Here is a 25,931-nt window from a genome sequence, read left to right as displayed (position 1 = left end):
TAGGGATAAAAATAGTAACTACCAAAAGGGTTATTGCAAAAGTTAAATTATTTAATCAATGCAGGACATTTGGAGGAATATTAGGTACAAAAACTGTGCAATAAATTCTACTTATTATTATATCTAGAAAACCCAATTTTGACCTTATAAAAAAGGTTAACCTTTCTGCCTGTTGGGGCTTCCTGAGGTCATGTCATAAATCAGGAAGAAATGATAGCCGTCATGCTCCATACTGGCCTGTATTTCACCATGTATCCTTATGTTTTTCTTTAACTTAATTATTTAAGTAGAATGGTACTTATAATCCAAAGTCCTCAAAACCTTGCCTGACATGTGCTTGGCTTGCATTGCAATAAAAGCATACTGTGTTGAATCAAGACAAAGAAAAAGGTCTCTTAAAGACAAATTAGATGAAGAGAGTCCAAGAATCTTGACTACAATCCTTCGGTCTGGTTCACCTAATGTAAATATCCATCTTGGAGAAATTCTTTAAGCTGTTACTTTCTGAGATAAAATGATTGGGTTCACCCTCTGGGAAGTTAATGTTGTATTGTGACTATGATTACAAGTGACAAAAGTCAACATAAGCTAAGCTGAAGGAAAAAAATAAATTATGTAGCATTGTTTGTTATATGAATATATCATCTTGCAGAACCAAAATTTGGCAGGAATATACCTGGTCCTCACCGGAGACTACTAGGAGGAAGCAGGCAGCTTTCAGGAACTCAAGGCACTCTCTCTCTTACTGTCAACTTGTCTTCTGCCCATCTACACGTGCTTAATTCTCCTTCCTCAGCAGACCAGCTTTCTCTGGATCTGAGGACCCACAACAGAGAGGATAGACGATTATACCCATGTTTTCCAAATTTGCACACTATATTCTGTACACATAGTGTAACTGTAATTCTGTCTCTTACTGTAATTCCAGGTTCCCAGATGAAGCATTCTGATTGGCACAACTTGGTCAGGAGCCGAGCGAGGGCATCAGGGGACAGGGCCATATTAGAGAGAAAAATATTTTAAGGCAGTTGTTTCAAATTAAATGAATAGCTCAACAAATTATATAAAAGTGATTTATTACACATATGAAAAACATTATAAAAATTTACCACCAGGTTCTGATACAATAACCTAATGGACCTTCTCATGATGGGATGGTGGAATACTTTAACTTAAAACAGGTTAGAAAATATTTTGAGTCAGTCTGGATTTTTTGACATTATTCATTATTCAAGTTTTGCTGATTTCCTGTTTGCCTTGGGCTCCTCGGCTCCTCTTATTTTTTGCTTTTTTTTTTTTTTTTTTTTTTTTTAACCTCAGGGCTCCTATAGTATAATTTGCAGGAAATTAATATTTTGCATACATGTTTGTTCAAATTTATTTTAAATACCATATCTTTATCAACAATAATGCTATGGAGATTTTGCTCTAATAAAATTGACAAAATGCCCACCACTAGCTACTTATCTGTAATATTTACAGCTCTCTCCAACTTCTTTTTTTTTTTTTTTTTTTTTTTTTTTTTTTTGAGACGGAGTCTTGCTCTGTCGCCGGGGCTGGAGTGCAGTGGCCGGATCTCAGCTCACTGCAAGCTCCGCCTCCCGGGTTCACGCCATTCTCCTGCCTCAGCCTCCCGAGTAGCTGGGACTACAGACGCCCGCCACCTCGCCCGGCTAGTTTTTTGTATTTTTTAGTAGAGACGGGGTTTCACAGTGTTCGCCAGGATGGTCTCGATCTCCTGACCTCGTGATCCGCCCGCCTCGGCCTCCCAAAGTGCTGGGATTACAGGCTTGAGCCACCGCGCCCGGCCTCTCTCCAACTTCTTAATGTCATTCTGAATTCCTGATTTAAAAAAATCTATTTGTATGACTGCTCCTTCTGCCTATATCTTGACTCTTAATGTTCTTTGGCAGCTCTTTCTGAATTGAGCCTATGCTTCTACTAAAGGAAAAGTATTTGAAAATATTTTGAGAAAAAGAAGAGCGGTTATTCTGTATCTGTAGCAGTCAGGATACAGGCAAGAAGGAGATGACACACTCAAACTAGGTAACTGAAGATAAATAAAGGGATTATTTACACTGGAAGATGACAACCAGGAATGGTCCAGCATCGGATGGCAAAGAGGGTCAATATCACTTACAGGCTTGAAGTCAAAAGACGAAGGAAGAGTTAGTGGAACCGGGAGAGAAGAGCTCCACTTAACCCCAGTGACCTGAGAGGAAGGGAGACAGAGAAAAAACAGAATTTTGCTCCTGCACTATGATCTTCTGCTAGCACTGTGATTTGATCCAATGGAACCCAGGTAGCAGGTGAGTCAGTTAATGCAGTTCATACAGGCTGACCTTTGTTCAGGGGGCAAAACAGTGGAGAGGGGGCAAAGGATCTGGAGGAGCAAGTGAAATATTTCCAGTGCAGGATTGAAATGTAAAACCACTTGCAATCTTTTCCTTGTCATTTCTTCCCCCACAATATCTAAATTGTTAGAAACATAAATTGTGTTGTATTTAATACGTTACCTACACAAACAGATATTAGCCTCATTTGATAAATTTTATATACTACAAATGGTAACTATTACTTGATTATGTTGACTTTAGGCATCTGAATCTTCACATCTGAATGTGGGTATTTCTAGATACGTTACCTGGAATGATCCTTTAACTTTAGGATACATGCAGTTGGCAAAACATGATGCTAAACCCACACTGTGTGCTGTTTGATAGGCACATAGTGGCATAACTTTGTCTCTAAAGTGAGGGCTCTGTGAATGTGCTTTTCTGGTCCAGCCCTAATTTTGCTCAGTCAACATTCTTTGATGAGGTAATAGAAGGATCATTGATAATGTTCTAGCTTCTCCTAGTGGGAAGATTCAGTTTCTTTTTGGAGTTTAAGCTGAAAACAAATCTACATTATGCAGCACCATGGAACTTTTTGTGTAATGTAGAAGGGTGTTGCTTTTTAATCAATTCAAGCCCATAGTGTTTCTATATAATGCTATGAAATATCCAACCCCTGCTCTCTCCATCTTAACCGATTAATGAATTCACAGGAGGTCCTATTTAATTAGTTATGCTGAACACTATCGGAGCTATGCAAGCTCTTGCAACAGAGCATACATTCAGGTAGGCAAGGAGATGCATTTTCAGGAGTGTTCTGGTGTTTATTGCTTTGGTTTATTATGGATCATGACCTGCAGTTATGACCATATTCTCACAATAAGAATCATTTCAGGGGCCCCAACTGGGGGTAGATAGTTGGGAATCTTTAGAAATTATGAGTAGCATATTCTATTCTGCAGTCTTTTGTTATTTTGTTATTAATTGGTGGTTACTGACTTCCTATTGTAGGAAGAAACTCACGCTACATGCTGTTCTTGTTCTCTTAAGAAGAAAGTGAGTGGACCCTTCATCGTAAGATCACAGTTCCATTCTTCATGAGCTGCTGGCTACATAACTTATTTTGGGTTGTTTCCCATGACAGGCACATTTAGTGAATTAATCACCTACAAAGGAAAGAAGTAGCCTGCAGTACTTTTCATAGATATAGAAGATAAAACAGAGAGAAGGTACGGAGATTTCTCCTGTACTCTGTGCCCCGACACATGTCCAGTCTTTGCTGTTTGTTACATCCCTCACCAGAATAGTGCATTTGCTACAATCATGTGAACCTACACTGACTCATCATTATCATCCAAAGTCCATCGTTTACATTAGGGGTCATTGTTGATGGTGTGTATTCCATGGGTTTGGATAGATGTATCATTATACATATATGATACATACATATTATATATAATATATTAATAGTTACAATATTATATATATTATAATACATACCATGGTATTATTCAGAATAGGTTTACTGCCCTAAAAACTCTTTGTGCTCTACCTATGCATTATCTCACCCCCAATCTTCTGGCAATCACTAATCTTTTTACTCTTTCCATAGTTTTGCCTTTTCCAGAATGTTACATAGTTGGGGTCATACGTACTTTTCAGACACAAAACACAAAAAACACTAATCAAAAATCAAAACATTTATACATTGGACTTTACCACCACCACTGAGAGCAACTCCTTTCTGATTTCTATCAGTCTGTATTTCTTTTTGTTTTATTTTTTATTTTTTATTTTTTTAATTATACTTTAAGATCTAGGGTACATGTGCATAACGTGCAGGTTTGTTACATATGTATACTTGTGCCATGTTGGTGTGCTGCACCCATCAACTCATCAGCACCCATCAATTCGTCAGGCTACTCAGGGGTCAGGGACCCACTTGAGCAGGCAGTCTGTCCCTTCTCAGATCTCAACCTCCATGTGGGGACATCCACTGCTCTCTTCAAAGCTATCAGACAGAGTCGTTTGCATCTGCACAGGGTTCTGCTGCTTTTTTTGTTGTTGTTGATTAGCTGTGCCCTGTCCCCAGAGGTGGATTCTACAGAGACAGGCAGGTTTCCTTGAGCTGCTGTGAGCTCCACCCAGTTCAAGCTTCCCAGCGGCTTTGTTTACCTACTTAAGCCTCTCAGCAATGGCGGGTGCCCCTCCCCAGCCTCGCTGCTGACTTGCGGTTAGATCGCAGACTGCTGTGCTAGCAATGAGGAAGGCTCCATGGCCGTGCGTCCCTCCCGGCCAGGTGTGGGTATAATCTCCTGGTGTGCCCGTTTGCTTAAAGCGCAGTATTGGGGTGGGAGTTACCCGATTTTCCAGGTGTTGTGTGTCTCAGTTCCCCTGGCTAGGAAAAGGGATTCCCTTCCCCCTTGTGCTTCCCAGGTGAGGCGATGCCTCGTCCTGCTTCAGCTCTTGCTGGTCGGGCTGCAGCAGCTGACCAGCACTGATTGTCTGGCACTCCCTAGTGAGATGACCCCAGTACCTCAGTCGAAAATGCAGAAATCACCGGTCTTCTGTGTCACTCGCGCTGGGAGTTGGAGACTGGAGCTGTTCCTTTTTGGCCATCTTGCTCCGCCCCCCCTTCTTTTTGTTTTAAATATATATGTAAGTTAATTATATAGTGTATATTGTCTATTGTCTCACTTTTTTTGTTTAAATGTTTCTGAAATTTATCTGTATTATCATGTGGCATGCATCTGCCACAATATCTTTTGATACATTTTCCTATTGATGGACATTTGAGCTATTTCCAGTTTGAGGCTATTGTGCCTATTTATTTGTTTTCTAGTATTTTTGCTGTTGAATTGCAAGGATTATTAATATATTCAGTATACAGCTGCTTTCTCAGACATATGTAAAGGGAGTATTTTTCCCACTATATAGTTTTTACGTATTGTCTTAATGTGGTTTCTTGAGAAAAAGAGTTTTTAAAGTGAAGTCCAAGGTATAGATTTTTAAAAATTTTTGGTTAGTGTTTTTTGTATTTGTTCAAAGAAATCTTTAGGTCAGAATACTTTATTTTCCTCATGGTCCATAAACTTGTAGCGAGTTACAATATTTATTTGCTATCAGTTATTTATTTCTTCTCCTTTTTTTGTAACATGATAAGTCTCTCTAGAGGTCTATGAATTTTATTAGTTTTATAAAAAACACTCCTATTAGTTTCATTGGTTTTTCTCCATTATTGGTCTATTTCATTGAGTAATGAAACAATTCACTTTTATCTTTATTGTTTCCTTTCTCCTACTGACTTTTGTTTTAATTTGCTTTTCTCTAGTTTCTTAGGGTGGGAGTTTAGAAGATAAACTTTTACCTCTTTTGTGGTTTCTAAGTATCTGAACTATAAGTATTTTAATGCTATATATATCCCTCTAAGAAATATGTTCACTGTGTTCCCCATATTTTCTTCCATTTTATAATTCTTCAATTAATATGTTTTCTAATTTTTCACATGAATTTTTCTTTTATCCATGAGTTATTTAGAAAGCTGTGCTTTATTTTCCAAATATTTGGAATGTCTACATATCTTATTGTTATTGATATCTAATTTAATACAGTTGTGATCAGAGAGTATACTCCGTATGATTTCAATTTCTTGATAATTATTGATACCTTTTATAGTTGAATATATAGTTTACTCGGGGAAATATTTATGAGCACTTGAAAGAAGTATGCGTTATGCAGTTAGTGGTGTGTAGTGATCTGCAAATACAGTTAGGTCTAGATAATGGTAGTGTTGTTTAACTCTGCTTTATTCTTACAGATTTTTAAAAATCTATTTGTCCTATCAATTACTGAGAGATATGTGCTATAATCTCCAACTATAAATATAGAGTTTTCTACTTCTTTTAATTCAGTCAATTATTGTATATTTTGAAGTTCTGTTAGTGCATACATGTTTAGTCTTGCCATTTGTTCTCGATAGATTAATTCTTGTGTTATTATATGATGCACCTTTCCACGTCTATGTCTTTAAGTCTATTTTGTCTTACATTAATGTAGGTAAGCCTGTTTTCTTCTACTTAATCTTTGTATTGCATAGGTTTTTCTGCCTTACTTTTTTAACCCATCAATGTCTAAATTCAAAGTGTCCTTATTTTAAAACATGGTTTCTAATACCTTAAGCACACTTTAAACACACAGTTGGATACTCTTAGCCTTTTAATTGAAAAGTTTGTTCCATTTACATTCAATGTAATAATTAATGTGTTGGGTTCAAATCTCCTAACTTGGTACTATTTGCATATTTATCCTATTTGTTTTGTTCATCTGTTCAAGTATTCTGTTATTTTCTTTAGTAAATTAAATATTATGAATATATTACTTTATATTCTATCTTGATATTTTAACTAAACTGTGTGTTTTTTTCAGTAGTTGCTTCTGTCTTTAAGTTAGAGCATTAAATATTATTATACTACTGAATAGACATTTCAGAAACTTAGGGTAGCATGATTTTATTTACTTTCTTGTTCTATTCCTTCTTACAGAATTGGAGTCCCATCTAGTGCTATTTTTCTTCAGACTAAGGTTTTCTTTGTTTTGTTTTGTTGTGTTGTGCTTTAGTATTTCTTTAGTACAGTTATATGAAGATGCATTCTCTCAACTTTTTTCATTCTTAGGTTGTCTTTGTGTTGCTTTAATTTTTGAAAGATATATTCAATGGATATAAAATTTTAGATTGAATCTTTCTTTCCTCTAGCACTTTGAAGATTTATTTGTATTGCCTTGTCTTCTTGCCTCCATTATTTTAGTTAATAAAGTCATCATGCATAATACTTTGCCCTTGTGGATAGAGTGCCATTGTCCTCTGGGTGCTTTTAATGCTTACATTTTATCTTTGGCTTTTGGTGCTTTCATTATAATGTGCTTAGGCGTGCTTTTATTTCTTGTTGTTTTTGGTGGGGCATGTGGTGTCGGTAGGTTGGAGTGCAGTGGCTTTTCACACGTGTAATCACAGCCACCGCAACCTCAAACTCCTGGCCTCAAGTGATTCTCCCATATCAGCCTTTGTAATAAAGCGTAGTTTTCTTTTTATTTGCTCTGATTGAGGTTAAATACGGTTCTTGGATTTGAGGATTATGAGTGTTTTTAAGTTGGGAATTATATCTTCAAATATTTCTGCCACACCCTCTTTTTTCTTAAGGTATTTTAATGAAAATATATTAGATTATTTGAATTTGTACTACAAATCTCAAATCTGTGTTTGGTACAAGAACAAAAAAATCGATGACAATAGAGACTAAGATACATTATTTTTACCTTTAGAAAGTAAGACTGCTAAACTGGGAGCAAAAAAAAAAAAGATGATCTGTAGTTTGCTGGTTTTTTGAAGTTTAAGTTTGATTGATTTCAACACTGGCTTCAAATGTTTTGAAAAATGGGATCAGGACTTTCTGATACAGGCTTTAGGTTCTAAGCACTGCTGTGATTTCAGAGATCTGCTTGTGCTTCACAGAGAAACTGCCAATTTTTGGAACTATGGGGTATCTCTCCATGCATTGTAACTCAGCATCTGGGTTTTTTTATTTGCTGAGATGTTCTCTTTGCTCTCCCATCTTGTTCCCCACGTTCCATGCCCCAGACTTCTCTTTAGCACTGTTCGTCTAAATTGAGCAGGTAGTGGCCCTGTAGCTTGTAAAAGCCTTGAATGTCTTTGTCTTGGCTCACATCCCCTAACCTCTCAGTCTTTGTAGTTGAAAGCCTGAATTTTTTCAAGGAGTTTCACTCTTACCTGCTGTGGGCCTCCCAAAGTTGAGTGTTCAGAATGCCTTTTATGAATATTCTTGAACTCTTCTCTCCTGTATCCCCTTGCTTCTGAGGAATACTTGTGCTTGGTGGAGCCTCCATGTACTCAGGAGGAGTGTCTCTTGGTTATCAATCTCAGCCCTCATTTTTAAAAACAGTTTTATTGACCTATGAGTGACATGTATGTGATGTACACTAAAACACACATCTTTAAAGTATGTAATTTGATAAGCTTTGATATATGTATACAGTACTACAACCATCACCATCACTACCACCACCAAGACCATGAACATTCGGTTACTCTCAACAGTTTCCTTGAACCCCTTGGTATTTCCTACCTTGTGCCTTTTCTTGCTCCACTATCCCTGTGTCCAAACAACTACAGATCTACTGTTTTTGTGTATCACTATAGACTAGCTTATATTTTATAAAAATTTGTGTACATGAAATTATACAATATGTACTCTTTTTATTTCATGGGGTCTGGCCTCTTACTCAATAAAATTGTTTTAAGATTTATTCATGTTATTCCATATATAAATAGTATTTTCCTTTTAATTGTGATTAGTATTCATTTTATCCATTAAGCTGCTGCTAGACATTCTGTTTTTATCCAGCTTTTGGTTACCGCAATAACTCTGCTCTGAATATTGTTTTCCAGACATACTATCATTTTATCGGGTGTATATATAGGATTGGAATGTCTGAGTCATTTGGTGGCTGCATGTTTACCTTTCTAGGAAAGTTCTAAATTGTTTTCCAGATTGGTTGTACCATTTACATTTCTACCATTAGTGTATGAGAATCCCTGTTCCTTGTGTATGAGAATCCCTGTTCCTTCACATCCTCAAAAACGTGTGGTATAGTTGGTCTTTTTAATTTTAGTTAATCTAATGGTTAGTTAAGGTAGTTATATCCCATTGTGGTTTCAATTTGCATTTCTCTGAAGACTAATGATGTTGAACATATTTTCATGTGCTTATTTGCCACCTTTTTATTTTATTTGGTCATTTTTCTTTTGCACATTTTATTATTGTGCTGTTTATTTCTTATTGCTAGGTTTTGAGAGTCCTGTTATATATTCTGAAAAATAGTAATTTAGCAGATAAGTGATTTGAAAAGCAGATAAGTGATTTGATTTTCTTCAGATGTATGCCTTATCTTTTTATGTTCTTAAGAGTGTATTTTAAGAGCAGAAGTCTTAGTTTTGATGAAGTTCAATGCTTCTGTTTTTTTCTGTATGGATTATGCTTTTCTTGTCATATACAAGAAATCTTGACTTATCCTAAAGTTACAATGATTTTCCTATTTTCTTTTAGAAATTTTATAGTTTGAAGTTACAATGATTTTCTTATTTTCTTTTAGAAACTTTATAGTTGGGCATTAATTTAGATCGATGATTGATTTTGAATTAACTTTTGTATCTGGCATGAGATGTGCATTACAATTTATATTTTTAGAAGGCTATTTAATTCTTCCACTGCCATATGTTGAAAGACAACCCTTTCACCCTTTGGTTGCCTTCATACCTATATCAAAGATTATTTGGATATGTCATGGGGTGCTCTATTCTGTTCCGTTTATTTACTTCTCTACTTTTACACCAAACCACACTGAGTTGATTACTATAGCTTAATAATATCTTGAAATTGAGTGATTTAAGTCTTCCAACTTTATTTCGTTTGGTTTGGTTTTCTTGAAAGCTGTTTTGGCTATTCAGATATCTTGGCATTTCCATATGAATTTTAGAATTAGCTTCTTAATTCTGGGGGAAAAAACAAAACAAACAAGCAAACAAAAAACCCTGTAGAATATTGAATGGCATTTCATTGTAACCATTTTGTGGAGAACTACATCTAAGCAACATAGAGTATTATGATCCATGAATACATTATAGCACTCATTTTCTTTAAGTCTTCTTTAATTTTCCTTGGAAATATTCCCTAATTTTTAGTGTACAAGTCTTGCATATTGTATCAGATTTATCTTTATATATTATTTGTTTATTTTACATTATTTTATTTAGTTGTGATCCTATTGTAAATGGTAATATTTTCCACATTTTATTTCCAGTTGTTGAATGTCAGTATATACACATATAGTTGATTTTCATATTTTGATCTTATGTCTTCCCACCTTGCAAAACTCACTGATTATTTTGTATAGCTTTTTTTTGTGGATTCTTAAGAGTTTTCTAAGCATGATAATATTGTATGACAATAAATTTGGTTTTTACTTCTTTGAACCCCAGCGACTTTATTGCTTTTTCTTGGGTTATGGCTTTGGTTAGGAGATTCTTTGCCATGTTGAATAGAAGTGGTGAGGGTGGAAACTCTTACCTGATACTTAACTATAGGGGAAGACTTCAGTCATTCCCATTGGGATGTTAGCTACTGTATTAGTCCATTTTAATGCTGCTCACAAAGACATACCTGAGACTGAGCAATTTATAAAAGAAAGAGGTTTAACTGACATACAGTTCACATGGCTGGGGAAGTCTCACAATCATGGTGGAAGGCAAGGAGGAGCAAGTCGCATCTTACGTGAATGGTGGCAGGCAAAGAATGAAAGAGTCTTTGCAGGGGACTGCCTGTTTTTAAACCTATCAGATCTCGTGAGACTTATTCACTGTCACAAGAACAGCAGGGGAAAGACTTGCCCCTGTGATTCAATTATCTCCCACCAGATCCTTCTTGCAAAATGTGGGAATTCAAGATGAGATTTGGGTGGGGATACAGCTAAACCGTATTAGCTATAAATTTTATCATAATTACTTTTCTAAGGTCAGAAACATTTCCTTTACTCACAGTTTGCTTAAACTTTTTATCATGAGATAAGATTAAATATTGGTCACATTTTTTCTTCATCTATGAGATGATTAAGTGATTTTTCTTCTTTAGTCTATTGATATTACAAATTATTTTATTGAATACTTTTCTTTATGTTCACTTATAGTTTTTACATTTTAATTAAGTAATTAATTGATTTTTAAAAATGGATACATAATAGCTGTACATATTTTCATGGCCTATATGATAATTTGATGAATTCATATAGATAAAATTAGGGTGACTGGAAAATATATCAACTTAAACATTCACCATTTCCTTATACTATGGACATTTGAATTATTCTCTTCTAGCTATTTTGAAATGTACAATCAATTAAGGTTAACTGTGGTCATTCAACTAATCTAATGAACACCCAGTCTTATTTATTTTACGTGTGTGTTTGAAGCCATTAAGCCTCTCTGTACCTACCTCCCCACTTTCCATCCTAGTCTCCTATAACTACCAGTTACTCTGTATCTTCATGACATATGGTTTTTTAGCCGCCACGTATAAGTGAGAACATGTGGTATTTGTTTCACTTAACATAATGACCTTCATTTCCATCCATCTAGCTGCAAATGAGAGGATTTCATTCCTTTTATGGTTGAATAATATTTTATTGTGTATATATACCACATTTTCTTTTATCCATTAATCCACTGATAGACACTTAGTTTGATTCCATTTTGTCTATTGTGAATGATGCTACAATAAACATGAAAATGCAGCTATCTCTTCAATATATGGATTTCCTTTTTTTTTTTTTTTGGATACATATCCAGTAGTGGAATAGCTGGATGACATGGTAGTGCTATTTTTAGTTTATTGAGGAACTGTCATAACGTTTTTCCTGTGGATGTACTAATGAACATTCCCACCAATCATATACTATGGTTTCCCTTTCTCCATATCTAAGCCAGCATCCATTATTCCTTGTCTTTTTTTATAAAAGAAATTCATACTGGGTTGAGATAATATTTGATTGTGGTTTTGATTTGCATTTCTCTGATAATAAGTGACGTTGAGCATTTTTATCTGTTAGCCATTTGCATGTCTTCTTTTGAGACATGTCTATTGATATATTTTGCCCATTGTTAAATCAGATGTTTTGTTTGTTTTATTATTGAGTCGTTTGAGCTCCTTGTATATGGTGGTTATTAATCCCTTGTCAAATGGATAGTTTGTAACTATTTTCTCCCATTTTGTGGGTTCTCTCTTCATTTTGTTGATTGTTTCTTTTCCTTTGCAGAAACATTTTAGTTCAATGTGATCCCATTTGTCTATTTTTGTGTTGATTGCCTGTGCTCTTGAGGTCTTATGCAAAATAATTTTGCTCAGATCAGTGTCATGAAGTATTTTTTGCAACATTTTCTTCTACTAGTTTTATAGCTTTGAGTCATTTGTTTAGAACTTTAATCCATTTTGAGTTAACTTTTGCATATGGTTAGAGACAAGGGTCTAGTTTCATTTTCTGCAGGTGATTATGTAGTTTTTCAAGCACAATTTATAAAGAGACTGTCCTCATTGTATGTTCTTGGTGCCTTTATCAAAAATGAGTTGGCTGTAAATGCATGGATTTATGTCTGGATCCTCAATTATGTTCCATTGGTCTGTGTGTCTATTTTTAGGCCAGTACCATGCTGATTTTGTTACTACAGCATTGTGATTCTTGTTGAAGTCAGGTAGTGTGAAACTTCTAGCTTTGTTTTGCTCAGAATTATTCTGGCTATTTGGGGTCTTTAGCATTTCTTTATAAATTTTAAAGTTGTTTTTCTACTTCTGTGAAGAATGTCATGGTATTTTGCAAGGAATTGTATTGAATCTGTAAATTTCTTTAAATATTATTGTCCTATTCCATACAATATTAATTATTTTAATCTATGAGCATGGAATATACTTCTGATTTTTTTGTCCTCTTCAATTTCTCTTATCAGTGTTTTCTAGTTTTCCTGGCATAAATCTTTTACATCTTTGAATAAATTGATTCATAGGAAGTTTATATTTTTTCTAGCTATTGTAAATGGGATTGGTTTATTTATTTCTTTTTTAGGATTTTTGCTGTTGATATATGTAAGTGCGACTGATTTTTGTATGTTGATTTTATATCCTGCAACCTTACTATATTCATTTATCAGTTCTAAATTTTTTGGTTGAAACTTTAAGTTTTTCAAAATGTAAGGTAATGTTGTCTGTATACAAGGTTGATTTGATGTCTTCCTTTCTAATTTAGATGGCCTTTATTTCTTTTTCTTATGTAATTTATTTGCCCAGTACTTCTAGTAATTTGTTGAATAAAAGTGGTAAAGCGTTGGGCATCTTTGTCTTGTTGAGGATCTTGGAAGAAAGACTTTCAGTTTGTCCCCCATTCAGTATGAAGTTGGCTATGGATTTGTTATTTATGGCCTTTATTGCTATTATTATTATTATTTTGAGAGAGGGTCTTGGTCTGCCACCCTGGCTGGAGATCAAGGCTCACTTCAGCCTTGACCTTCCAGGCTTAAGTGATCCTCCTGTCTCAGCCTCCTGAGTAGCTGGGAAAACAGGTGCTTGCCACCACAAAGTTTTTGTAAAGATGAGCCCTCACTACGTTGCTCAGGATGGTGTCAAACTCATAAGCTCAAGCAATTCTCCCACTTCCGCCTCCCAAAGTGTTACAATTACAGGTGAGAGCCACTGTGCCTCACCTGGCACTATTTTGAGGTATGTTTCTTATTATACCCATTTTTTGAGAGTTTTTTCCACAAAGGAACATTGAATTTTATCAAACACATTTTCAGTGACTATTGAAATGATTGTATGTTTTTTGTTCTTAATTATGTTAATATGATATGTTACATTTATTAACTTTCATATGGCAAATATTCTTGCATTCCTGGGACAAAACCACTTGATCACGGTGAGTAATCTTTTTAATTCAGTTGTTGAATTCATTTGGCCAGTTGTGCTGAGAATTTTTGTATCTATGTTTATCGATGATATTGACCTGCCCTTATCTGGTTTTGGTAAAAGGGTAATGCTGACTTCATGGAATTAGTTTAACAATATTACCTGTCTTCAATTATTTTGAAGAGTAGACTTGGTATTATTAGTTCTTTTTGGAATGTTTAATACAATCTAGCACTGAAGAAATCAGATCTGGAATTTTCTTTGGTGGAAGACTTTTTACAGCTTCAATCTTGATACCCATCATTGCTTCACTGAGGTTCTCCATTTCTTCATGTCTTAATCTTGGTAAGTTGTATATGTCCAAGAATTTATCCATGTCTTGTAGGTATTCAAATTTGTTGGTATATAGTTGTTCATAATAGTCTATAATGACCCTTTGTATTTCTGTGGTCTCAGTTATGTCCCCTTTTTTGTGTCTGAGTCTATTTGAGTCTTCTCCCTTCAGTTTCTTAGTCTATCTAAAGGCTTATCAATTTTGTTTCTCTTTTCAAAAAACCTTTTCATTTCATTGATTTTCTGTATTTTTTTTTTACTCGCATGTATTTCTGCTTTGATCTTCATTAATTTTATATGTCTTATAGGCAATCTTTATTTTTTTATTCTTTTTTTCTCCACTGTGTAATTTCAAATAGCTTGTCTACAAGCACACTAATTCTTTCATCTGCTTCATCAATTTGCTATTGAGAGCCTCCAGTGAATTTTTCAGTTCAGCAAATGTATTTATAAGTAACAAGATTTGTTTTTTTTAAAATATCAATTGTTTTGTTAAATTTCTCTGATAAAGTTTCTAGATTGCTTTTCTGTGTTACCTTGGAGATCTCTGAGTTTCATTAAAACTGCTATTTTGAATTCTTGGTTAGAGTCCTCATGTATTGGCATTTCATTAGGGTCGGTCACTGGTGTCTTGTTTCGCTCATTGGAAGAGGACATAGTTCCATGTTTGTTGCCATTTCTTGTGGATGAACATCTATGCCTTTGCATTAAATAATTCATTATTTATTCTAATCATCTATGTTTGACTTTTTTTTTATTGGATATGCTTTCTTAGAGGTTATTTGTAATTTAACTTTTGAATTTCTTACACTTTTTCCCCACTAGGCCACTGTCTTCTTTTTGGTATTATACAACACCTTAAGCCAAGGTTTGCGTCATCTCTAGGAATCAATCAGAGTGGTGTTAATATGGAATTGGGGAGGTCACAAATAGGGTATCCCCGCCATGTGGAAAGCCTCTCTAGGGGTTTGTGCTAGGGGATCTGTGGTACATACCTCTTACAGCATGTTGCTGCTGAATGGCCACTCTGATTTGGCATCTGCTTTGGCCAAAGTTCAGGGCAGAGTTTCCAGAGCTGGGGATAGTAGTCCTATCGCCCCTCTTTGTTTCTGACCATTGTCAGGGATATATTTGTCTGTAGGCACTTATGATGCTTTCTGATCAGAGGATTGGGAATCATGGATATGTAAATCTGATTCTCTTACCATCTCCTCAGAGCTTTTAATTTCTCTGTAGCTCTGGAAATTGACATCCTCATATTTGAGTTCTGGAATATTGCTGGTTATAATCCCAGCACTGTATATTTGTTTTCTGTTTTCTCATGTGGGGAGGTGAAACCAGCTTGCATCTATGCTGCCATTTTGGAACCAAAAGTCTACATTGATTGATCTTCAGATGCTTAACCAACCTTTATTCCTGGAAAAACCCTGCTTTGTCATAAAGTAATATATTTAGATGCTTTTGAATTCCATTTGTTAGTATTTCATTGAGAAATTTTACATTTATTAATGAGGTATATGATTTGTTGTTTCATTTTTTCTCAATGTCTTTGTCTAGTTTTGATATTGTGTTAATTGTGGTCACATAACATGAGTAGGGAGTATTTATTTTATTTCAATATTCTATACGCTATTGTGTAGAATTAGTGTGGTTTCTCCTTTAAATATTTGGTAGAATTTGCCAGGGAAGTTATTCTTCCAAAGTTTTCATAGTGGGAGAATTTTCACTTACAAATTCTATTTCTTTCTAGGTTATCTAGTTCTCTAGAGGTATTTAAGTTTTTTCTCATTTTAATATTTTTTGAGTCATTGGAAGAAATTCCATTATAGTGTGTCTTGCATGATTTTCTTCATGTTTCTTATACTTGAGGTTAATTGAACTGCTTGGGTATATGAGTTTATAGTTTTCATCAAATTTCAAAAAATTTAGCTCATTATTACTTGTTATTATTTATCTCTCTCTTTTTTGCTCTTCAGTTAGTCAAATATTGTGTCACTTGAAAAAATTGTCCCATAGTACATTAAAGAGTTGTTTATTTTAAAATTTTTTATCTGTTTTATTTTTAGATGGTTTCATTTGCTATGCCTTCTACAGCAAGAGACTTTGATAGATGGTATTAGTATTCACCAAGATGAATAAAATAGAGAACTCAGTATGTAAGGTTCTCAACTGTTTCAATCTCTTCAAGAGTGAATGACGATACATTTACTTTTGCTAGGCCCAATTCTATTAGTTCATTTAAATTTAATGAATCAGAAAAGAGGTTATCACATGAAGGGCCCATTCATTCAACATTTATTGAATGTTATTGTATTTGATGCATTACACAGGTGATTCATGTACACAAAAATGTGAAATGCATTGTCCTTGTTCTCTAGATACATATACTTAAGAAGAGATTAAAACAAGATTGCTAAAAATGTTTCAAGATTTTCTAACACTTTGGTATTAATTGTCAATTGTGAATTTAAGGAATTTTACTCCTATGGTTAGGTTATATCAGGTGGCACAGCTGACATTGACATAGGGAGATTATCCAGGTGAGCCTGAGTTAAATCACAGGAACCTTTTAAAAGCAGATTGCTTTCTCCAGCTGGTAAAAGAAGAGGAATCAAAGTGATTAGAAGAGTGAGATGGATTCACATGGGGGTTCTCTTAGCTGATATCAAGGGGGTTATGGTGACAAGGACCTGGGTACATCCTTGAGGATCTGAGAGTATTCCTGGCTAACAGCCAACAACAAAGTAGAAACTTTAGCTCTAAAAATGCAAGGGACTAAATTTTACCAATTACATAAATGAGCTTGAAAATGGATCCTAAGCTCCAGATGACACCTTGATTACAGTCTGAGCAGAGAAGCCAACAACACTGTTGTGGAATTCCAGCCTATAGAACTGTGATTTATAAGGTGGTGTTGTTTTGAGTTAATAAATTTATGGTACTTTTTAATGTAGTAATAGAAAACTATGCAAGCAGTATATAATAAATGTCATATGAAACTAGGACTACAATTGCATAGGGAAAAAAGATGACTTGTGTCTTGCACTAATTGGGGATGGCTTTAGATTATATATGAAAGTCAGTAGATATTTAAAATTTGCAGTGGATTATAAAACATAAATAGGGTCGGGCACAGTGGCTCACGCCTGTAATCCCAGCACTTTGGGAGGCCGAGGCAGGTGGATCACGAGGTCAGGAGATCGAGACTATCCTGGCTAACAGATGAAACCCCGTCTCCACTAAAAATACAAAAAATTAGCTGGGCCTGGTGGCAGGTGCCTGTAGTCCCAGATACTTGGGAAGCTGAGGCAGGAGAATGGTGTGAACCTGGGAGGCAGAGTTTGTAGTGAGCCGAGATAGTGCCACTGCCCTCCAGACTGGATGACAGAGTGAGACTCCATCTCAAAAAAAAAAAAAGAAAAAGAAAAGAAAACATAAATAGTAAAATTTTGGCAATTGGGTTAGCATAGTAGCAGAATCAGAAAAATTAAAAAAAAAAAACATTTTTGTTAGCTAGAGCATAGAGCAAATTGTTCACAAAACTTACCAGTGAGTAAGACTTAGGATTAAGTTTCTCAAAGTATATTCTAGGGCGAGTTGTGCTAGACTTGCTTAAAATATTTGCTAAAGTGTAGATTCTGGTAACTCTCACCAGACCAATTTAATGAGAATTTCTGATTCTGGATTTTTAAAAATATCTGTGCGTAATTCGTACGCTTACTAAAATTTATTTAAGATTAGCAACCTGAAGTATCAGGATGTGAAATTTGGAAATATTTCTCTTTTAAATTTATATTTTACTGATTAAGACTTGTTTTCTTTTTCCATTTCTTATTTTCTTGTATTAATATATAATATTTTACATATGTGTAGGAGTACAGGTGAGGGTTTGCTTATATGTATAGAATGTGTGATGATTTATTCAGGGTATTTGGTATTTCCACAACTGAGTATTTTTAACAGTTTTTTTTTTTTTTTTTTTGAGACAGAATCTTACCTTGTCACCCAGATTAGAGTGCAATGACGTGATCACAGCTAACTGCAACCTCAACTTCCTAGCTTCAGGTGATTCTCCCACCTCAGCCTCCCAGGTAGCTGGGACTACAGATATGCGTCATCTCGCCTGGCTAATTTTTTGTAAAGACAAGGTTTTGTCATGTTGCCCAGGCTGGTCTTGAACTCCTGAGCTCAGGTGATTCACCCACCTCGGCTTCCCAAAGTGCTGGGATTACAGGCGTGAGCCACCATGCCTGGCTGAGTATTTACCATTCCCATGTTTTGGTATCATTTTAAGTCCTTTCTTCTAGTTGCTTTGAAATACAGAAAATATGTCTGCTGAGTATAGTCACCTCAGTCTTCTATCAAACATTAGAACTTATTTCTTCTATCTACAACTTCTTTTTGTAAGAGTTGATATGATCAAACAACATTTTAAAAGTTTATTCCAATGATTATATTTCAGACAGTAGGAAGAAGACAATGAACTACTGAAAAATATAGGCTTCTGTAACAATAAAGTGAATGAAGTTTAGAATCATGTAAATAAGATAATGTCCTAGTCTGGTGCAATGCCTCATGCCTGTAATCCCAACACTTTGGGAGGCGGAGGTAGAAAGATCACCCGAAGCCAGGAGTTTGATACCAACCAGGGCTACAAAGTAAGACCCTGTCTTTACAAAAAATAATTTAAAAGTTAGCTGAGTGTTGTGGCACACACCTCTAGTCCTGGTAGCTCAGGAGGCCGAGGCGGGAGGATCACTTTAATCCAGGAGTTCATGGCGGTAGTAAGCTCTGATTGCACCACTGCACTCCAGCCTGGATGACAGAGTGAGACCTTGTCTGTTAAAAAAAAAATATATATATATATATAGATAATGGGATAGGAGTGTAAAGAAAGACAGGATGCCTCTTAGCAAAGTTACAAAAAATATTAATAGGTCTTTGTCACTAAAGTATGTTTGCCTATGAGCTGAGAAGAGAAAATGAAAAAGTGAAAATAAGGTTTCTCAAGGTACAACTTTGAGGCAGTTCCGGTCAAACTTAGGTAAGAATTTGATGTAGAGTTTGGGAAATAACCATTGTGGCAAGGCTGGAATGCAAATTGATTTTTTGCTGTTACAGAAACAGTAAATGAAATTATGGGATTTTATTTTAATTTATTAGCTTTTATATGGGGAGAATTGATCTTTGAGTTAATAATTCTGTTTCCATTGTGTGCTTGTATTTATTAACCCTGATAACCCTGAGATTATTATTCATCTAGTATTTTCTTGGTGTTACCTTCAGAGTTGGAATTCGTATGATATATGTTGATTAACTGACAAAAACACTTAGTGTGACTTAAATTATAGATGGCATCAGTGATCATTTTCACACTAATTACTTGAAAGAAGTATCTCTTAGCTTAAGGTCAACACTTAAGCAGTATTGTCTTACATTGATAGAGTGCCAATTATAAAGTTTGTCTTCTATTTGCTTTTATTTAGTTAGGTAACTGGAAAAATAGATGGGGAAATTGTGGGTAAAATTGAAAGTATTCATCTGACATACTGATAGGTTAAGGCATTTCTACTGTTTAATGTAAATGTTTAAATGTTACTTCCTATAGCTTTAAGGAGAGACTTTGTGTTACTGCATCACTGCATCCTAATGAATATAGAAATATATTTCATAATTTTAGACCCAACTGGTCAGCCACCACTGTGCTTTGATCTAAATCCTACACCCCAGGAAGCTAATTGAAACGGAATTTATCTTTCTTCCAAGTGAGATGCATGTCCCAGATGTTTACAGCGTCTAAGGAGCAAAAAAAAAAAAAAAAAAAAAAAAAAACCAAAAAAAAAAAAAAAAAAGAAAGAGAAAAAAAGCTTCAGAAGCAGGCAGGAAGTCGTAATGGCCTGGTGCTGAAGATTCAATTGGAATATTTACAAGGCTAATCTTGGTGTCAGAAGCTTAGGGAGTATGAAAAAAAAAAAATAAAATAAAATAAATTCACTTCAGTAAGGGATATCATACCTAAAACGTAGCCTTCTTTATACTCCTTAATACTCTTCCCTGTTCTATTTTTCTTCTTAGCAGTTATCATTAACTAATATAATGTGTTTTTTTATTTTTTTAATTGTCTATTTCCCTCACTAGAATGTAAGCTCTAGGAAAACACATTTTTCTGTTTTGTTCACTATTACATCCCCAGTATCTAGAACTGTTTGACTCTTAGTAAACATCAATAAATATTTGCTTAATAAAAAAAAAAGAAAAAAATTCTCCTATGCATATGCAGACTATTTCAGAGAAAACATTTGCAGTGTCACTGAATCGGTCTCCTAATCAAATTACTATATCACTGAAGTATATACATGTGTGATGTTTATTCAATCAGCTTTAATATTAATGGCCTCTATAAAGAGCTGCATGATATGGAAATTGATAACAGAGTAAACCCATTGATAAATGTTTGTAAATCATACCAGGCATAGTGACTCACACCTGTAATCCCAGCACTTTGGGAGGCTGAGGCAGAAGGATAATTATAGCCTAGGAGTTCAAGACCAGCCTGGGCAACCTGGTGAGACCCTGTCTCTACAAAAAAAAATTATCAGCATGGCGTGCACACCAGTAGTCCCAGTTACTCAGGAGGTTGTGGCAGGAGGATCACTGGAACCCTGGAGGTTAAGGCTTCAGTAAGCCATGTTCACACAACTGCACTCCAGCCTGGGTGACAGACTGGCATTGTGCCTCTAAAAAAGAAGAAAACTTCACATACACATACACACACACACACTCTCTCTCTCACTCTCACACACACACACACACACACACACAATCAGGTGATCGCAGGTTGAAGTGAAGCGGCGAGATCATAGCTCAGTGCAGCCTTGGATTCCTGGGTTCAAGCAATCCTTCTGCCTCAGCCTCTCCAAGTGAGAGTATTTACGACAGGCATGAGCCCCCACTCCCGGTGCTCTCTATTTAATCCCTTCCTTGTCCCTTTACCAAAACCACCTTAGTGTTTTGTCAGTTTTTCTCCCTACTATTATTCTTCACCTGGACTTCTTCAGTGCCTTCCAACACATCTCGCCTTGACCGCTTTCTCCTGACTATAAAGTATTCTCTTCAAAGCAAATATCAGAGCATGGCATTCTTTACTTCTGACTTTTCAATAGATTCCCATATCCGTTGAGATAAAAAATACAATACAGAATTACTGCATTTTCTTATAAGGAAACTCATGAATCTCTTTTGAAAACTGTTCTTGCACGTTATACCAAATCTTCATTGTCCATTCTCAGTCCAAGTCAGCATTTTTGGTTAGAATCCTTATGCTTCCCCCTGCCGGTGGTCTATCAGTGTCACATATGGTCTGGAATCCTGCAGTTTTCATTCCGGCCTCATTCCTCTCTCATTCCCCAAAACACACACATACACACATACACACATACACCTAGTTCTACACTATTCATGCATATTTCATATACCAGGTCCAATGCTCCTATCACAATTAACCTTCACCGATTCTTCCAAACCAAGTCAGATCCCTGTGTGCTGTGTTTATAGTATTCTGTCTTCTGAGTCTTATTACAGTTTTTACATTCTACATTTGTTATCTGATTATACTTAATTTTTGTCTGTTCTTCCAGTAAGAGTATATCCCATGTAGATGGAGAAGATGCTTGCTTTTCCCAATACTTAATTAGCAGCTTGTAACACAAAGTCTAGCATAAGTAATAGTTCAGTAATAGTTCATAGATGAATAGATAAGTAATTAATTCTGGCAATGGATTACTTTTCAATTATGTGAGTTAGACTTGTCTTAATAAACAAATGGTATATTATACTAAATCAATGAAAAAGTATATACATAAAAATAAATATAGGTGGCCGGGCGCGGTGGCTCAAGCCTGTAATCCCAGCACTTTGGGAGGCCGAGACGGGCGGATCACGAGGTCAAGAGATCGAGACCATCCTGGCTAATACGGTGAAACCCCGTCTCTACTAAAAAAAAAATACAAAAAACTAGCCGGGCGCGGTGGCGGGCGCCTGTAGTCCCAGCTACTCGGGAGGCTGAGGCAGGAGAATGGCGGGAACCCGGGAGGCGGAGCTTGCAGTGAGCTGAGATCCGGCCACAGCACTCCAGCCTGGGCGACAGAGCGAGACTCCGTTTCAAAAAAAAAAAAAAATAAATAAATATAGGTAATACAATGTTGCCCTACTTTTTAGTTTTTATTGTGTCTTTACTGCTCTATGAAGCAATTCATTATTTCTGCATTTCTATATTCCAAAATGGAATGAAATTGCTATACTTTTTTTTTTTTTTTTTACAAAGTTTCTTATTTGTATCATGGTACACCAGGTTTATTCAACTTTCTGTAAGAAATCTGAAGGCATGAATTTTTCATTTTTTGATAGTCCTAATACATTGGGAGTAAATGTTCTGCAAAAGGATGAAAAAGAAAATGTAATTTGGAAAGAGGAAAAAAGGAAGAAAGTGATCAGAAATAATGGTCTCTCTCTGTTGCATTTCCTGGGAATATAGGTTGTAGTGGCATTTAGGGAAACTTAGTCTAAAGCAACTGCCTCATTTTACAGATGAAATTATGGAATACAAATTTTAAAAGCCAAGTTTATCCAGTTAAATAGTGCAGAAAGTAACTTTCATGTTCAATGCTTTTTTCACTCTACCAATTTAACAACCTGAAAAAATTAGTAACAGCACACAAATAGCAAAGACCTAATTCATGGATGAATTCCTCTATGGTAACTAAACTAATGAATTCCGGAGGAACTGTCAGTTTCATACCTCATCACTGGAAAGGCTCTGGTTTTGTAATATAAATAACAATATTATAATGAAGAGTTTATCAACCTGTAATTTCTTAGGTGCATTTCAATAAGTCATTATACATTCTTGGGGCTTCATCTTTCTTTTCAAACGTTTAGAGTTAATTCATGTACATAAACTGACATTCTGTTCACTACTGAACTGATTTCAAAAAACATGAGGCTTTTTCTCCACACTATAATGAAAACAAAATGAGGATGGTTGTTTTTAGCCATTAACATCTTTACCTGGTTATACAGGTAAAGGGTACCCAAAGTTATGGCTACAATGGAGCATGGATGGAGCCTCAATTATTGAAAATCAATTTTTATGCTTGGATAAACAATGATCAAAAGTAAACCCCTTCACATATGAGAAACCAGGTGATTCACTATCATATTTTGAGTAAGAATACTTGGGAATACAGAAAAGATAGCTAAGGAACCTATTAACATAGATTTAGCACCTCCTCTCAACTGCTTAGTAGCCTATAATTCAAAGAGTAAAGAAACTGCTCTCTCATATATACACTTTTGTGAGCTCTTATGCTAAGGACTTTAGCTAAATTCTTTAAAACAGATGCCTGTAATTCCAGGACTTTGGGAGGCCAAGGCAGGCAGATCACCTGAGTTCAAGAGTTTGAGACTAATCCAGCCAACATGGCAAAACATCGTCTCTACTAAAAGTACCAAAATTAGCCAGGCATGGTGGCAGGCGCCTGTAATCCTGGCTACTTAGGAGGCTGAGGCAGGAGAACTGGTTGAACCCCGGAGGTGGAAGTTGCAGAGAGCAGAGTGCCACTGCACTCCAGCCTGAGCGACAAGAACGAGATTCCATCTCAAAAAAGAAAAAAAAAGAAAAGAAAAAAAAAGGAGTTGAAAGTACGCACTATAAGCATACAAAGACTTAATTCATGCATTTTGGGTTAATGTTTGTATAAATTGACTCTTTCAGAAAGAGAAAATTTCCTAAATGTTGATGGATTAATTTGCTGTTATGGATATGTTTACAAGAAATAACTTTTATTGAATATTAACTATTAGGCACTGCAGAAAACATTAATTCTTACCATAAGATTACACGGTAATAAACACTCTTATTTTTCTACTGTATAATGAAGAGACTGTGTGATGGTAGAGGTCTCAGGTGGCCCCCAACTTATTCTGATAGTATAAAGACACTGAATATTGCTTGGGACTGAGAATATGAGGGATTTTACTCCTGTGATTAGGTTATATTATAGAATACACTTGACTTTAAGATAGGAGATTATCTAAATCCTTCAACTATTGCTGTTATGAAAAAGTTTCTATTCTCATCACCATTTCTTTTGAATTATTTAGATTATTTAACCTCTATTCATTGCAAACCTACTGTGTTAGATATTGTCACATATACAGTAGGATAAATACAATATATGTATGTGTATAGGTACGTGTATATATACCAAATTTTCTTTATCCACTTGCTGATTGATGAGCATTTGAACTGGTTCCATATTTTTGTAGTTGCAAATTGTGCTGCTATAAATATGCACGTGCAAGTATTTTTTTTGTTGAATGACTTCTTTCCCTCTGGGTAGATACCTAGTAGTGGGATTGCTGCATGAAAGAGCAGATCTACTTTTAGTTCTTTAAGGAATCTTTGCACTGTTTTCCACATGGCTGTACTAGTTTACATTTCCACCAAGAGTGTAAAAGTGTTACCTTTTCACTGCATCCACGCCAACATCTATTATTTTATGATTTTTTTATTATGCTCATTCTTGCAGGAGTGAGATGGTATCGCGTTGTGGTTTTGATTTGCATTTCCTTGATAATTAGCGAGGTTGAGCATTTTGCCATGTGCTTGTTGGCCATTTGTATATCTTCTTTTGAGAATTGTCTATTCACCTCCTTAGCCTGCTTTCGGATGGGATTGTTTATTTTTTTCTTGATGATTTGTTTGAGTTCTTTGTAGATTCTGTATAGTAGTTCTCTGTCAGATGAATAAACTGTGAAGATTTTCTCCCACTCTGTGGGTTGTCTGTTAATTCTGCTGATTATTTCTTTTGCCATGCAGAAGCTTTTTAGTTTAATTAAGTCCCATCTCTTTATCTTTGTTTTTGTTGTGTTTGCTTTTGGGCTCTTGGTCATGAAGTCTTTGCCTAAACCAGTGTCTAGAATGGTTTTCAAATATTATCTTCTAGAATCTGTATAGTTTCAAGTCTTAGATTTAAGTCTTTGATCCATCTTGAGTTGATTTTTTTAAGGGGTGAAAGATGAGGATCAAGTTTCATTCTTCTACCTGTGGCTTGCCAATTATCCCAGCACCATTTGTTGAATAGGGTGTCCTTTCCCCACTTTATGTTTTTGTTTGCTTTGTCGAAGATCAGTTGGCTGTAAGTATTTGGGTTTATTTCTGGGTCCTCTGTTCTGTTTCACTGGTCTATGTGCCTATGTTTATATCAGTGCCATGCTGTTTTGGTGACTGTGGCTTAGGGCATAGTTTGAAGTTAGGTAATGTGATACTTCCAGATTTATTCATTTTGCTTAGTCTTACTTTGGCTATGTGGGCTCTTTTTTTGGTTCCATATGAATTTTAAAATTATTTTTTCTAGTTCTGTGAAGAATGATGGTGGCATTTTGATAGGAATTATGTTGAATTTTTAGGTTGCTTTTGCAATATGGTCATTTTTGCAACATTGATTCTACCCATTCATGAGCATGGGATGTGTTTCCATTTGTTTGTGTCATCTATGATTTATTTCAGCAGTGTTTTGTAGTTTTCCTTGTAGAAGTCTTTCATGTCGTTGGTTAGGTATATTCCTAAGTATTTTATTTGCAGCTATTGTGAAAGTGGTTGAGTTTTTTATCTGATTCTCAGCTTGGTCGCTATTGGTGTATAGCAGAACTACTGATTTGGGTACATCAATTTTTTATCCGG

The sequence above is a fragment of the Trachypithecus francoisi genome, unplaced genomic scaffold (assembly GCF_009764315.1).
Source record: "Trachypithecus francoisi isolate TF-2019V2 unplaced genomic scaffold, Tfra_2.0 Lachesis_group9, whole genome shotgun sequence".
Taxonomy (NCBI): Eukaryota; Metazoa; Chordata; class Mammalia; order Primates; family Cercopithecidae; genus Trachypithecus; species Trachypithecus francoisi.
The sequence above is the reverse complement of the archived record's forward strand: the minus strand, read 5'-3'. Positions refer to the sequence as shown.